General features: G+C 40.3%; 1 long non-coding RNA gene across 6 annotated transcripts in view; it reads right to left on the bottom strand.

Annotated features, from left to right (window-relative positions):
* Positions 1–5,855: 5,855 nt before the first annotated feature.
* Positions 5,856–16,634, bottom strand: part of LOC127385823 (uncharacterized) — a 155,687-nt gene continuing 144,908 nt past the window's right edge. For all 6 annotated transcript variants that reach the window (XR_007889759.1, XR_007889761.1, XR_007889757.1 and 3 more), the window contains one exon: positions 5,856–6,716. This is a non-coding gene — a long non-coding RNA (uncharacterized LOC127385823). The remainder of the gene's footprint in view (positions 6,717–16,634) is intronic.

Raw genomic sequence — 16,634 nt, 5'->3', positions numbered from 1 at the left:
GAATTCCTTCAGGCTCCAGAAATAATGGTATCAAAATATTTTAAAAATACTGCTAACAATGTGCACTAGATGCAGAGAAAACCACTATCTTTTCTTGCCCACAATAACAAATTAATAACACATTGACAATGACATCTTCATTCTCTCCTTGTATGTCCAGTATCAACATTTTCCCGTTAGCCATTGTTATAACAGAAACAAAAATAGTACCTGCAAAACTAAAATGTAATTGATGGTAGGGGAAAAAAGGCAGAACATTAGAATTTGAAAGAGTATGTAGTAAATTTTAATCCATATCTTAAATTGACAAAGCCAGAATTATTTATAAAAACTTTCCCATTATATTTGCAGGAACTAAAGGTGAAAAATCTCACCCTTGCTACACAAACATTTTATTACATTTACCTGCTACGAAAATCAATCCAGCATACTGCTGATGCTCCTAAAGAAGCGAAGTAGGTACTGTGGAAATAAACCATCTGCCTCTGCACCAGTTCTGGCTCATGGTGTCTCTCATCTGGTGCCCCTTGCTAATGCTTGTCTGTTAACACCTTGCTGCCAGGCACTGGCAGAGACTTGTTATGGTGAGACCTTCATGATATCAAGGCCAGATTAAGATACCAGGACCTTTAATCTGTTTCTGAAGACCTGCTCCCAGGAGGCATTTGAGTATAGCTAAGTCTCAGCATCATAAAACAAGTCTGAGTCTAACTGGTGGCTGAGCCTGCAGAGAGCCCAGAGACCAGGTAATAAACTGGAATTTCACAGGCTACAAGCCTCCCAAGTATGATGGGAGGGAAAAATGTCTCCAACAGCACTCCAGGAAAGTTACCTGGTTGTTGTCAACAAGAAATGGATGCTTCTGCTGCTATCTCCTACAGGAGGGTCTTTTCTCCATAGCCTAGGAGATTAGGGGAAGCCCAAAGCTGTTTTCTTCATCTATGCAGAAGGAAGCTCTGCCACTTCCAAGAAGAGGGTCAGGAATGGTGCATGGATCTTCTTAATCTGAGTTTGTACTGGTTGCCAAAGAAGGGATCCTAGTGCTATGAACATAGCTAAATGCCTCATATGAATAAGGTAGGATGTCCTTTCACTCTACAGAGCTTGACTTGGGATCCAGAACCCTGTTTTAGTGGTCAGTTACAGCCCAGATCCACTTGCCTCACAATCATGGATACTCTGTCAGTGAAAGATGACACATGGAGGACTGTGTGCTGGGCACACAGGCAGATTTCAGAATGAACAGGCAACTTCCCAGGTAGTGGCTACATTATATAAAGTTGTGTCATTGGAAATAGTTGGATGTTTTCAACTCTACAAATTGCCTTTCACCATCTGAGTCCCCAGGTGAAATGCAAATAAGCAAACCTAATGCTTCAGAGAGGGAGAGTTTTATTAGATACCAGGTGGTTCGTATGTAGATAAATGCACATGGATGCATGTGGGATTTCAGCCTGGCTTGAAACAAGTTTTGTTTCTCTTGGATCCATGCGGAAGGAAAACTGTGTTGAGTTTATAAGACTCTTTAGAAAGAGCCTCCAAAATGGACCACCAGGCATGGAAGCACTGGAGGTTCTGCAGGGTGTCTGCAGGGTATCTGCTGGAAATAAAGGTGAACAGCATTTTTGCTGCTGCATAAGGTATTATTCCTTCCATTTCTAAATCTTTGTAGATCTGTGCGTTCTGCTCCAAAGAAGACAAAGCCTCTCATATATGTGCAGTGTGCTCCTGGGCTCCCAAAACTATTCTTGGGAAGCAAGCCAGTCACTCAGAGGCTTGGTCAATGTTTTCTTTGGACGGTTGCTGCTGGAAATTGCTGCTGAAACATTTTCAGTGAGGTTCTTTCTTTCGATTAAACATATTTCCTTCAGAAACTTTCTAAGGAATAACAATATTTTCTTTTCTCCAAGACACTGGCTAGCCAGAAACACAGTACTCCAGCCAAACCTCGAACAATTTAATTAGTAAATTCTACAGTGCTGTCTCCCTGGAGTTTTAGTTCAGTTACTTTTTATCCCCATTCCCCTTTATGGACCAAGTTCCCTGTTTATCCCACAATGCACTCTGAAATGTCAACTCTCACTCAGAAATGATAAGACCTCCTGACATCGATGAGACCTTGGGGCATTTGGATTGAGCTCCAGGACATAGATTAAATGGAATAAAACACTTGGAGTTAAGCAATGCTTCATACTAAAGTTTTATCACAATGTAACAGAAGCGCTTTTTTTTTTTTTTTTTTTTTTTTTTTTTTTTTATATTTGGATGTCTACTGAATCAAAATGTAACCTGTGGGCAAGGGGCAGGATGTGTCTGGGAATTCAACAAGCAAAGTATCCCTTAGATTATCAGACAGTAACATGAAGATGATTACCGACTGCCCTTAAAATAAGAGAACTCTGCCCCAGAGTAGACCTTTACACTACAATAAACCAGAACAGCAGCTCCCACAGGCCGCTAGCCTGGGTGTATGTTAAAACTGTCCCAAGGTGCAATGAGCCACATACTGCTGCAGAGATGCAAGTGGAAGAAGGAAAAGGTACATAGAAAGGTCTGCCCTCTCAGCCAGCACACAAGAAGGTATATTCCTGTATGAAGATCTGTTTCCCAAGATGGTGCATTTTCAGCAGGAGTTACAGGAACCAGAGAAGAGAGAAGTAGACTTTCTTCTTCCCTCACATAATGTGTGGGGAAAGTGTGCATAATGTGATTTCAATAGTTTTATCTTTCTTCTTGGAAGTCTTCTGTACCCACCATCCTGTGCTAGCAACACATCAGATACTAGCAGGGAAAATGTCACCTTCCTGTAACCTTAGGAAAATGTTTTTCATTCCCATAACACAAACCATCAAACTACACAGGATAACTTAAAAATATGATGGTATTCTTAGTTGACAGAAGCAAAAGGTGATGTTTTTGTATCTTATTAATACATTCAATATTAATTTCCTTCTACTCAAATGCAAACATGAAAGCTCCTGTGACTAATGGAGTAATATTTTATTTTTTAAAAAAATTACTTCAAAAACTATTAGCATTACCTACAAGTCAAGTAAAAAATAAGACTATCAGCTCTTTCCTTGCCAAAGCGGATTTACCATTCAGCACCGGTAATGAGAATTTTCATTCAACTATTTATACTGCAGTTACTGACTACAAGGTATCCATGAGATATATATTACCTAGTTGAATTTTTCTTATAGGTGCATGCTGAAAACTGCTCACATAAAAAAGCATGAGGGTAATTCAGCTCCAGCTGGCTTTGGGCTGAAAGCAGGCCTGTGTGTGGCTGCCTGGGTAGGCATAGGCATACTTTCAGATCCTTCTATAAAATGCTTCTCTTCCACAATTATTCTTGAAAACATATTTTCCCTTATCAGTGTTCATAACACCAAATAAAAGATAAAGAAATTGCCCTAGAAGGAAAATCTTCATTTTTATTTAAATGAATACTTAATGAATCTACTTAAGAAGTACTTGCCCCGGGGTATTTCTAGAACTATCTGTGAACATGTAACTGTAAAATTTGAACACTAAGAATTAAATCTTTTATGGGATAAAAGATTCTTCCTATTTCAGGGTACAATAAAAGCCCCGTGGCAAAGCGCACAGCACTGGCTGCTGATGGCACAGGTCAGTAGGCTCACACTGCTTACACTATGGCTGCAGCTCAAGCCATGGCTGGAAACTGCCCCTAAAGGGTCTTCTGCCAGGAAAGGCAGAGTAACCTCAGTTCTCTTAGGTGTTTGATCCACCAGTATGGGCCATTTTCAGGGCCTGTCTTGCTGAAGATGCTGGTCCATGTCTGTAGTAGTGCAACTGTGATGAGCAGCAAAAGTTGCTATGTTGTTTTTGGGGGGTGGGGTTGTTAGATGTTTTTCAAAGTGGAGCTTTGATTTATAATATTAATAGAAGTATTTAATGAAAATTCATTAAGATTCTTCAAGCCCACAAGAAGATAACAAGTATTATCACTGGATGCAGAAAGATGTAAAGAAACATCAGGCATCAGAGCTCATCTCTTGACTAGGATGCTGCCCTTTCTTCTCTAGAAGATGGGTATAAGGCTCAGACAGATTGGTTCAGAGTTTGCTGGAGAAGAATCATAGAATCACAGAATGCCAGATTGGAAGGGACCTCAAGGATCATCTGGTTCAACCTTTCTAGGTAATACTATAGTTTATATGAGATGGCTCAGCACCCTGTCAAGCTGATACTTAAAACTGTCCAGTGTGGGGGAATCTACAAGAAGGTGGAGAGGTTCAAGAGAAACATCCGCAGAGAGGATCCTGCCAGAGCGAGGGCCAGCCTTGGGTTAGGCAGGTGCCTGGAGTCTGTGCTGGTGTGCTCTGGGACATGAGTGACAGGGCCATCACCACATGCTGCAATCAGCAGTAGCTTTACCCAAAGAAACGCTGCAGGATGGAGGCAAATATATTTTAGATGTTTTCCTTTTATTCAAGATGATATAAAAAAGCAGATTTCTCAGACTCCTTAGAATTACCAACAAATAAATATAAATTAAAAAAGCAAGCTCAGCCTCACTGTGACACTAATGTTTCTCGCTCTCCCCAAGACCCGTAACTCTGCCAGCATAGTCCAAACAAAATTTTCCCTCAACCACCCTAGCTTTTTTGGCACCTTCTTCTTGCACTGTTCTCTGCTTGCTCAAAACTCTGCCTATTTGCTGACCTCTTTCACTCTGTTGTATTCTCATTAACATGAGATTATTTTTGCTCTCTTTTCCTCCAGTCTTCATATTGGATTTAATTTTAATTTATTTACTGACCTCTTCCCTTCTCCTGATTGTTTTGTTATTGAAAGTGCAATACCACAAAAAAACTAAACACCTCTACTTATGAGAGGTGCCCCTCAGGGTTTTCCAGGCTTGGTTTTATGTCCTGCAATGAAATGCTGTATTTTATTAAACTTGTCCTAGCCCCTAGAAACCAGTGAAAAAGCTTGTTACTGACTCCAGAGGAACAGGACTGGTCACTAAAATAAATGACACTCTAGAATCAAACTTTACAGCTTCAGCTGAATTCAATAGCAATCCCTCTTGTGCATCTGAGGATGCAATCCAAAGCAAAAGTTAGTGAACAATTAATCAACTTGTTTTTAAGAGGACATGTCAGGATTAATGGGCAACTTACTTAGGCAGCTTGAGGCAGACTTCAAGTTTCATGTTTTTAATGCTATATATATTTCTAGCTACTGAACTCTGAAGAAAAATAGGAATCATCATCATGGTACATTCCTGCAAAAACACAACTGAGAGAATTTTACTGCACCAACTTCAGTTAAAGCACATATCAGAGAAGTGTAAAGGGTTAATTACCCTCACATTTGAAATATACTTTGTATTTACAGTCTGGATTTCACTTAAGCCCCTCAATACAGGCTCTCTAAATATTTGTTTTCAACTGCATAAACTTCTGCTTGCTACTCTCAATGTAAGTACTTACAGAGTGTGACCAGATTTTGAAAGCCATAAATTCTGTTAATTTAATATTTTCTGAGATGCCTCAATATTCCTTTCATTTGTTGTTTTGTTGTTGTTGTTGTTGTTTTTTAAAAAAACAACTAACCCTATAAATAGAGCCTTCTTTCTGCAACCAGCCTCCAAAGGTCACCTTACAATGTTTTTCTATTTCCTGTATTACGCAGCAATGCTTTTCAGCTGACATTCCAACTTCAAGTCATGCATATGAGCATGATGTGAGCTTGCTTCAAACCACAGTGACAGGGCTGCAAACAAGACTGCTGCATAACTGCTGAGAAAAATAACATCCATTGTCAAAAAGGGCACTTCATCAAGCAAAATTTAGCTGCATGAATACAAGTGTCTCCAAATATTTGGTTCATGCTAAAAATATAGCACATTTATTAAAAATATATATTTATAAACATTGGTATGAACAGACACAGGTGTTAAGCAAATGAGAAAGAAAAAATAACCACGTAACGTATTTCTCCCAATGTTTTATCAAGTTTAGGCTCAACAGAAGTCTTCTCATGATTGCACCATATGTTCATTCTAAATAAAAAGCTTGTCAGATTCAATGTAAGGAAAAGCAAAAGCCAAAAGAAAATACTCATTGGACCTAACAGACACGTGATCTGTGCTATGAAGCTATCTTTGAGTTCAATCTCTGCGAGTATGCAGTATGCATTTCTAATTGTATATAGTGTACAATTTCTGTCTTTTTTTTTTTTTTTTTAATTGTGTTAAAACAGCATATCCCTGGTGTATTTCTTCAATGCTTCGGCTTACATAATTGCAGTCATTTTCCCCCAAACCAAAACCAAAACCAAAGGAAGAGAGCAGGACAGAAGAGTTAAGCTTGTTACTCGTGAAAAAGTCTCCTTAAATTAATTGTGCTTCAGCCTTCATTGCCTGCAGGCAGTGCTTTTATGATGGGTTAATATAATACACAGTCAATTCTGATTAAACAGCTTGTCAATAGTCAGCAATGTTTGTTGTCATTCTTAACGGCTGTTTTATCTTGCCTATTTGCATGCCTTCTCGTTTACAACGTTGTGTAAATATACACAAAAATGATCACAATGAGGTTCAGAATCGTCCCAATAATTCCAAGCATTGCCAAGATAGTTTCTTCTTTGCTTTCCTTTTCTTGATTGCCTTTATCTTCTTCATTTCCACTGGTGATTACCATCTTGGTGGCCAGTTTCTTTATCCTCCCCTTCAGGACAACCTAGATTTAGGAAGAAAAAAAAACACCAAAATGAATTGTTAGTGTGAGTTTCCAAGCTCATTTTAACAGTAGAGCCAGTTTCAGAATTTTTGCCCTGTAACATATTATATTAAGAATTCACTTTAAAAGGATTAATATTTTAACTAGGTATTTAGTAAATGCTTAGTTAAAATGACAGTTCAGCTAGCCTGTACATTACTTACAACCCTCCACAACACTCTCTGCTTATATGGCAGCAATAATTTGTAACGCATTTAACTCATCTGCAATGTTGTGATAGAACTGCTTAGAAATGTGCCAACAAGGTGTGACTCCCACTAGTGTCAGTGGAGACTTTCCCTGCATTAGGACTGTTGGAGACCATCTTGTCAAGTTGCAGAGACCCTAGATTCACACTTCAGAACCAAGCACCAAGTGGAAGAGAGAAAAAAAAAAAACTGGGAAGACTTAATTTATTTTTAATAGGAAAACCCACCAAAGACAAAGGCATTTTGTCTCCTGACAAGAAGGAAGACAGCAGTGAATTCCCCATAAATAATTGAAATATAAAGCAGAACCAAAATAACATCCATCTTGGCTTTTATTTTCCTCATTCTTAATGTACAATGAAAAGTTACTTGCAGTGCAGTGAGCTGAAATGTATCGATCTGCTGGCAGGGAGTATACAGCCATTTCCCAAGCAGCAGCCCCAGCCCCTGAACTGCTTAAAAAAGAAGGTTCTTCAAGTGCAGGACTACCTCTGACTCCCAGCACTGCTGAAGCCACAAAGAACCCCCCTTTGTCATCCAGCCCGGCATTGAGACCTGGGTAAACATTTGATTGTTCAAATTAGAAATTAATATATTCTATTTATCTGTGCTTATCTAAGGCTGCAAACTCTGATCTCACAGGCAAACTAAAGTGCCCTAGAAAACTGAAAAAGGCTGGCTGGCTTCCCAAAGCAAACTGATCTGCCAACAGCTGGGTTCAGGCAATGCCCTGCTGCTGTCTCCCAAGCTGCAAACCATACCCCATGATGTTTCTGCTGCAGGAAGCAGTGGTAGGATGTAGCAAAAAATGCCACTGGCCTTTATACTTAACACTTGCATGAGCATTTACATGTTTTACCTTAAAGTCACCAAGTGATTCAGAAGAAAATAAGCCCAAGGGAGTCAGTAACCTGAGGGTACTTGTGGCAGACACAGGCCAGTGGGACCATGGGCACCAGGCAGAGGGGTACTGTGTCAGACATCAGAGTGTGCTCATCCAGGCCTTCAGGTAACCTGCCCCAGGAGACCAAAGGTTCAGAGGCACCAGGTTCTTCCCAGGGATGCTGGCTCTTATTGCTGCCCTCCAGGTTCCCTTCCAGCCCTCAGAAACTCCCTGGTCCCTACAGTTCCTCCAGTGATGACCACCTGCAGCTCCTCCTGCAGAACCTACCTCTTCTGGCAGCAGAAGAGCTTTGTCATGTTTAACCCCAGCTAGGGTCCAGAGGAGGGCTGGGTTACATCTGGAGGGTGCCCTCCCTGTCTTATTAATTACCACCATGTAGTCAGTGATACCTTAACAAGCAAATTGGCTCTGGGGAGTCACAGGATAATTCCATTTACAAAGCCATATACACTAACCTCACAATCCAAGCACATCAACTGTACATGGCATCAGACCACATACCCAGATCCCAAGCTACGACACGCAGCCACTGTTTCACCCAGAAAGCCATGAGTCATTTGGATAGCATGTTTTTTCTCCTTCAGTAACTGGGAGGTTTTCCCTCTAGCCAAATATTTGCACTTTATTGTTTATTTTAAAAATCAAGTGGGATCACAAATACTATCTGATAAAATCCCAGGTCTGGAATGCAAGGGTCCAAGGGGAGGGTGTAGTCCTTGCTGACTGCTTTTGATTCAGCACTCTGGCTCCCACAGAGATATGGTCATACCCAAGTATCTTGTGGGTGAAGCCCCTCTGTCTCTGAAAAAAGCCAGAGTAGGTAAAATGGGTCTCTCTGCATCCCATAGTATAGGTAGAGTCTCCCATTCACATCAACATAAACCCCCATAGAGCAGGGCAGAGCCACAGCTGGGGTGGATTTGCACATGAACTGCATCCACCAACACTCTTAACTTGGGCATGGTGGCTCTGTACCACATGTGCTGGACAATACTATTTCTAGGATTAATGTGAGCTCAGGCAGCATGGAGGCATCTGAACCCCTCTTATTAACATCCTCTGAGTGTTCTTAATAAATCCAAACTGTGCAGCATGAAGTTATTGCCAAACTCTTTCCTACAGGACATTAGATCCTAAAATGAACATCAATCTAAGAAGTAGCTAAATAATTCACAAAAGAAAAAAGCAAACAAAAAAACATATCAAAGGCTGTTAGATATAAAGACAAAGACTCTAACCTAGGAAATCCTTGAGCTGTGAATTTTTGGAAGCTAATAAAGTATTCTGTGGAAATACCATATCCTTGCCTTGTTAGCAAAGTCTTTCCCAGGTATCCATTACTGGTTACTGAGAGACAGGAGGTTCCCGGGCTGCACAATCTCTGATCTGAGGTTGTACAATCACTTTACTCCCCTTTGCAAGTTCTAATTATTAGCAAGGAGATACTGAGTGGTTTCAAATCCAAACACCATCAACATGACTCAGGCTGGCAAATTATTTCTGTCCCACTGAGAGGCCTTAAGGGAGCGAGAAGGTCCTCAGTTCGATGCAGTGGAATACGGATGGAGAAGCTGGTGACTGGGGTCATGATGAACATGAAGGAACAATAAGAAGGCAACAGGAGTTGGGAGTTTAAACATGGGCTGATAGACAGTGTAATTTGTTGGAGGTGATCTCTATAGCTGCAGACATGCCTATGTGCTGTATTTGGCTCAAGCTATGATGCACTGTGTCTGCATGAACTGCATCCTTTTTAGGATGAAACCACACCCAAAGATGTGCTCCAGAAGCTCTTTATGTGCTATTAAAACAATAAAGTCTAAAGCTGGTCTGAAGCAGAGGTTCAGACAAAAGCTGGTCTGACGTAAAACCTCCAAAACACATGTAGTGTGGACACTGGCACCATTAGTTTCCCTGCAGGGATTGCTTCAGTGGGTCCACACTTCCCGCTCTTTTATAAAACATAAACAGTGAGAAAAAAAGAGCACAATGAGCTTGGAGAAGCATTTAACATTCAAACAGGACAAGACTAGGTCTAAATACAATTATATTAGTACTCTGCCAAATATAGCACTGTTGAAAACAAAGGTTGACTTTGAACTGTGGGGAGACCAGAATCAAGATTACTTCTCCATATTTAAGGACTCACCTTGTCAGGAGTACTCTCCTAATTGCAGACTCAAGCCTTTAACCTTCACAGATCTCATGCTCTGTGAGGTATTTTGACTGGCTGGGGTTTGTGGGTGTTTTTTGCTACTGGGAAAACACTTGCTGTCAGTTTTAGTATAATTACCCCCATTAAAAAACAAACAACAAAAACAACAACAATAAAAGCACAAACCAAAACCAAAACAAACAGAAAAGTCTTCTGACTTTCTGGGTACCTTTTTTCATCCTTCATTACTCTCCTCTGGAAATTGGTTTCATTTATTTGACTTTGTTTCATATTTTTAAGATCTTTATGACACATTTCTCATTTAATACTTTTCCTGTGGGACTTCATGCTTTTCAGAAACACTCTTTTTCCTTATTCAGAACTGCTGATGGAAACGCTGAGATAGGAGGGCTAGAGAGCACTAGATTTATTGGTTTTTAAATAACTATCTTTCTTAATTACTGCTTCATTTGGAAAGTGTCTTCCTGCCACATCAAAAATAATGTGCTTCCTACTTCATTTGGTAAGATTCATAATTAACCTAACATCAGCCTTTTGAAGATATGTATTCCAAAAAGCTACCTGTGCAAAGACATATTCAATGTGTTGTAGGTTGCACAGGGAAGAAAAGGACAGTTCAGTGAAAGTCACTGCTGGCTTCTTATATATCTATGGGAACTCTCCTTAGACTTTTTTTGCCTCAGTTTCTTATCTGTGGGATTCTTTGAAGACCTGCCCAGTCTATGTCAAAAAATTACTCATAGCAACAGTGAGGCCATACAAATACTTGAAAAAGAGAGATGTTAACATGAAAAATTAAAATCTAACAGTGCTCTAAAATACACCCACTAATATCTCCCCAAATATTTGGGACCAGTTGCACATCACTGTCATTGCAAACAGTCCAGTGGGCCAGGCAAAACACTTCTAGCAAGAGCAGATAATCCTTACTTATCTCTTCACCCTCAGCGTGAGCAGTGACTGAGCTAAAGGTGATGTCTCAGTGGCAGGGCTTTGGAAAAGGCAGCAGCGTGTGTTTGTCACATCAAAGATACAAAGCACATCTCTCGCAAAGTACCTGTCCCGACATATCTGTCAGCTTTTGAATATGCTGGCACCTTGACTTGCTCTTGAAATTATGTTGTAATCTTAAATAATTTTTCTTCTAAGTCATTATTTATGAGAACCCTGAAGAGGCTGCAAGCGGAGGGTGCATCCAGCAGAAGGAGAGCCCTGGGAACTCAAAGGAGAGGAGAATGGTTTTGGGCTCTGCCAGGGATCCTCAGCACCCCTCCTGATCAGCTCGTGCTGTCATGTACTATCTGGCACTTTGAAAAGCAGGAGTGGAAACTTCTGAAAAGCTTCCAGGCTCAGATGCTCAGCTGGTACAAAGCAGCCTCATTCCCTGATTTCAGCCGAGCCACCTCCATTTACACTGGCTGAGGGTCTTGCTGCTTGTTTCAATGTAGAATGAATATCAGCGAGCACAAATTTTGTATTCTTTATCCATAATCACAGAGAATCACCAGCCAAATTGCTTTGATACCCGAACTTGTTTACAGTTCCCAGGCTATTAATTGTGATGACACATTAAGAGATAAGAGAGCTTTAATTTTCTGAGTATAGTTCCACCTTCTGGGGATAAGAAACACACAGCCAAAACTTGTTTTGATTAGCAAACTGAAGGGGGCAAAGAAATCATACAAAGCAGAGTGTGGGTTCAGATGCTGCTGGAGTTGACACCTTCCCTTACCTCCTAAAGAAGTGCTCAAATTTCCAAGAAGAGAAGAGAGGATCCTTGAGGATTTAACCCCACTAGAATATCACATCCAAATGGAGTTTGGTTCCTTTCCTCCTAACAACATCTTTTAACCTCATCTTCCTCTACTGGCAGACTTGGGAAAGTTGGGTGCTCCATTCAAGACATCCCCCAGGCAAGATGCTGAGCAGTGCAGCTAAATGGATACTGCACTGCTTTGAGTGATCTGTGGGAGGAAGGCAAAGTCAGCAAACATTGACTGCTAATTAGCAGTCTTTTTTCTAAGGAGTATGTTGGAATAGTCTCATTTTTGTGATGTCTTTACTTACAATCCTTATGTCATTTGGACTGGATAAGTCCTCTCCTATTTCCACTAACACAATGTGCTGTCACTTATCAGTCAAGACCCTGCTCAGAGAAGTGCTGACAGGTGTAGGGACACATATTTGCATTTCTTGTAAAAGTTGTATTGCACAGAACTGAAAGGAACCATATAAATGCAAGATAAGGCCAAGAGAAGCTCTGAGGACATGAAAAGCATCACTAAAAGCTCTTTCAGACACAGCAGCTTGCAGAGGCAGTGTGCAGTGCATATGAATCACAGAGGAATCAGAATTGGGTGAGTGGAAACTAATATATGGTAGAAATTAGAATACCTAAGGAAAGCAGACACCTGCCATTAGAGAAGGGAGAGGGGTGACAAGGGAATGTGCCCAGAGAGAAGGGGTTTCATTAGAGGAAAAAGATCAGAAAAAGCAGGAATGTGAGCCAGGTTCAATAACACGCCCAAGCAGTGAGTGGAAATAACAGTGCTGAAAGCGAAGACATGTCTCAGTGGAGAGAGGACACGAGCACTTATGTAGTCCACAAGCAGGAAAAGAAACCCATGTCAGGCTGCTGCTATGCCGGCAGGTTTTAGTCAGTGGGAAATACATGCTATTTATAGCACTACAGCCAGGATACTTCCAAAGGTCTCAGCAATGTGCAGCCTACTCTAGTATAAAGGGAAGCACTCAGCAGCAAAAAGCTTATTCTGAGAGGGCAAGATTCAAAGAAGTAATGCATTTCAGAGCTCATCGAGGTCTCCACCACGGGTCTGATCCAGTTTGCTCCTGCAGCTTTTTTTCTCCCCCAGTCAGCTCAGAACTCAGGAGAGGCAAAGGACTTGCAGCCAATTTTAGTTTTACCCCCCTTCTCATTTATGTCTCTGGGACCATACACAACCCTGAAATGCTCAGGATACCTAAGCTCTATTACAAAGAGATCCAAATATTTTGAATACAAGTATCCCTATCTTAGAAACAAAGCTAAGATCTGTAGCAGAATAATGATCCTTAAATACCAGGCTGCTATTATAGGCTTTTTTTTTTACCTGCCTATGTGCACAGTGCTATCTATAGACTCATAAACAACATTCAGCTCCTCCACCTACAGCAAGATTTTCCATACCAGGATTCATAAGGATTCAAGAGTCCTAGTTTGTGAAAGAAACAAACCTGACTGAAACGAGAGTAAGCCACCCTTGAACCAAAAACCCTCTCCTCTTGATATGCACTACGAAGAATGATTTATCATTGATCAAAATTAACAGTCTACCTCAAAAACAATTGAAAGTATTTACAATTAAAAGCCCAAATTTCACAAATCTAGACATTATCAATTTTCTGGATGGACCGAAACAGTGGTGAAATTTCAGTATAATTCTGGTTGGTTTAGACTGGCCTATTTGTGTTCACAGTCCATTTTCCTGACATGCAGCACTGTGCTTGGTTGCTTGGTACTAATGTTCAGAAGCAGAAGGATTTGATTCTCAGTTGGTACTGCAGCACACTTTTGCCATTTTCCTCCTTTTAAATAGTCAGTGTTTTCTTTCACACCTTTTGAGACAAAGGATTATTTCCTCCCTCCCACTCTTCTCATGGTTAACTCCTGATACCCTCTCTATCAGCAAAAACAGAGGAAGAATGACAGGGTCTATGCTTATTTTGTTCACATGAATCCATCTGCAACATGTGCAAATGCACTGGTTCTAAAAAAATACTGACTGTGTGTGCTCCATTTTCAGACAATTTACTGTTCTGCTGCAATGAACACTTAGTGCTGAAAGACAGCAGTTGCATGCTGTGGACACAATGCTGGAGAACTGATCTCTTAAGCTCCCACTTCACCTGGTGTCTGCTAAGCCCTGTCCTGCAGAGCCTGAGGGGCTCCTGCCCCAGAAGCTGCAGCTGCAATGGAGAAGGAGAAGAGAAACCAAACATCATCCCTGAACAGGCCTTTATGTCTCACCACCACTTCTTTCCCATCAGTGGGGACAAAACAGAAAACTTAAAAACATTGTGGTGTTTGTGGGCATAAGAGTAGCCAAACAGAGCCAGATCACAGCCCAGCTGACCTGTGGTCCTCTAGCTATCAGCTGATGCCAAAGGTGCACAGCATGGCTGTAGTAATGCTTACTCCATGATTCTTAACTGGGTCAAGAACTTCCTCTGCCAGAGGAAGTGTCTTTGGGTTTAATGCCCCTTCATAAATTTGTTTTCTGTAAATTTGTCTAATTGTTGGTTGAAAGCATGATATTATTTCTTTTCTATACAGTATCCTCTGGTAATGAGCTCAAAAGATAATTAAGGGACATCGGAAAATGTATCCACTTGTTATTTGAACCTGTTACTTCATTCCTCATTATGTCATTTGGGAAAGAGCATCTAATTGGCCGTTATTCTGCCAGTCACCTAGAATACCCTGTCTTGTACCATATCCCTGTAGGCATCTAGGGCAGAAAATTCCCTGTCTAATTTTCTCCTATGGAAGCCATTCCATGCTTTTTGTTATTTTTCTTGCTGTTCTCTCTGTCTTTTCTAGTTACCCAAAAGGGTTTTGAAGCAACAAAGAACAAAACCTTTCTGGGCTTTTGGTATCAACGTGGAGCCTGTGTGCTGAAGAGATATTGTCCTTACCTCAAGGGTTTTATAAGTTATACATGCCAAGGTTGGTAGAAGAGACACTTTTCACTGAAAGAAAAAAATAAGAGGGGAAAAAAAAAAAAAGCTAACATCTCTCCCTCCCACACCCCAGATATTGTGTTAGAATAAAGACTTGAAGTTTGAAGTCAGAGTTCCCTCTCTTAATCCTTTGTCCACCTTTCCTGAGCCTAAAAAAAGCAGAAAAAAACATGAACCCTACAGTGAGCACACATGGGTGCTGGTATATTCAGTTAAAAATAGCCTGGATAAAAGCCTTAAATTTGCATTTTTGCCCAGATAAAAGTAATGTTCGCTGACATCACTATGTGAAAGAATAAGATGTTAAAGTATCTCTCTCCATCATTCCAGATCTCAGTACCTCATTTTCTATTTCAATGGCATCACCAGGTTTCTCTTTCAGGAATGGAAATAGGTTGAATCCCTGTGAAGGAAAAAAATACAATACCCAAATCTCAGTGAAAGACAGGTCTCCATTATCTGCCAGAAGGCACATAACCTCTGTCAAAAGCAATTTTAAGATCTGCCCTCATGACTGCATGTTGGAATAGAAACTGAGCTGCTTCAGAAGACCTTAAAGAACTATTAAGAGATGGAAAAGTGACACAAATTTGTATCATTTTTTGCTATATAATATCTCTAAATTCAGCCAAGGCCAGTAGATAGTTTGGCCTGTAGTGGATCTAAGTACCTTTAGCTCAGAAGTGACCTCTCCTTACAAAACAAACATGCACCAGAAGAGCATCCAGAAGCCTGATGGAACTAACACTAAAGCTTCTCTAGAAATGAGCTGCTAGTTTGTGTTACAACACAGTCTAAAGTCTTTAATTTCCAAATATATCTTTATTCCAAAAAACCTCAGATAAATTAAGGGACACTGCAAATAATTCTAGCTACTGACACTTTGATTTAGGAAAGTTGTGTTCAGGTGTTTTTATAACTTTTGAAAATTATAACTATTTGGTCTGCAATTATGCATGCCAGTCATTTTTCTCAGGGATAGTAGTTTCTGGGAAAAAATCAGTTTTGCTGTTTACAAAAATGGTTCTTGGAAACCAATCATATGGAAACCTGACAACTTCTTCTATACAATACTCAAGTATCTCCACTGCACTGGCAATTTTATTGTAGCTGAGATGGCCTGATGTAAGTGGCCTGTAGAAGCTCTTGTGCATCTGAAAATGTGTTTATTTTGAAATGATCCCTTTCATAAAAGACATAACCTTTATTGTAATTTTTTTCCTGTTTAATTACTCTCTTAGCTCCGAGGATCTTTGCAGTATTTCAACAGGGTGAAATGACATCGTCGATTGTCAACATGAAAATTTGAATAGCAAAAGGTTTTCAGTTTGTTTTTCAAATATATTTTTGGTGGGTTTTTTTCTGTTTGTTTTTGGTTTGGCTTTGTTGTTCATTCTTGTTTTGTTTTTTTCAATTAATTTGCAAAACCAGCCAAAATTTGCACAATTAAAGGTTATCCAGATGAATTCAGCCTCCTTCTGTTCATGTATTATCAGGTAGATTTTAGCTAAGCACTATTCACCAAAGTCAGAACACAGGGCATTTGCCCTACAAGGGGAGAGAAAAAAATTTTTCCTTGTAGAATTCTGCAGATGTTTTTTTGCAGAATTTAAAAGGTGGCAGGAGAATGTGAGAAGAGGAGCAGCAGTCTTATGTCTTCAGGAGTGAGATGTTCCCCTGAGGAAAAGGACAGCTCATTCACATCACACTTTTCAAAGCTGTTTATATTTCTGGGAGCGCCTTGTGCCTGGAGGCTTGAATATCTGGAAGTGGTGAGGACTGACTGGCCATTGCTGTGGAAGCCAATGGAAACTGCAGTACGTGCTGCCATGTACCCTAAAAAAATTACA

This window comes from Apus apus, chromosome 5 (genome assembly GCF_020740795.1).
Source record: "Apus apus isolate bApuApu2 chromosome 5, bApuApu2.pri.cur, whole genome shotgun sequence".
Classification (NCBI taxonomy): domain Eukaryota; kingdom Metazoa; phylum Chordata; class Aves; order Apodiformes; family Apodidae; genus Apus; species Apus apus.
This window is presented reverse-complemented; position numbering and strand designations above follow the sequence as displayed.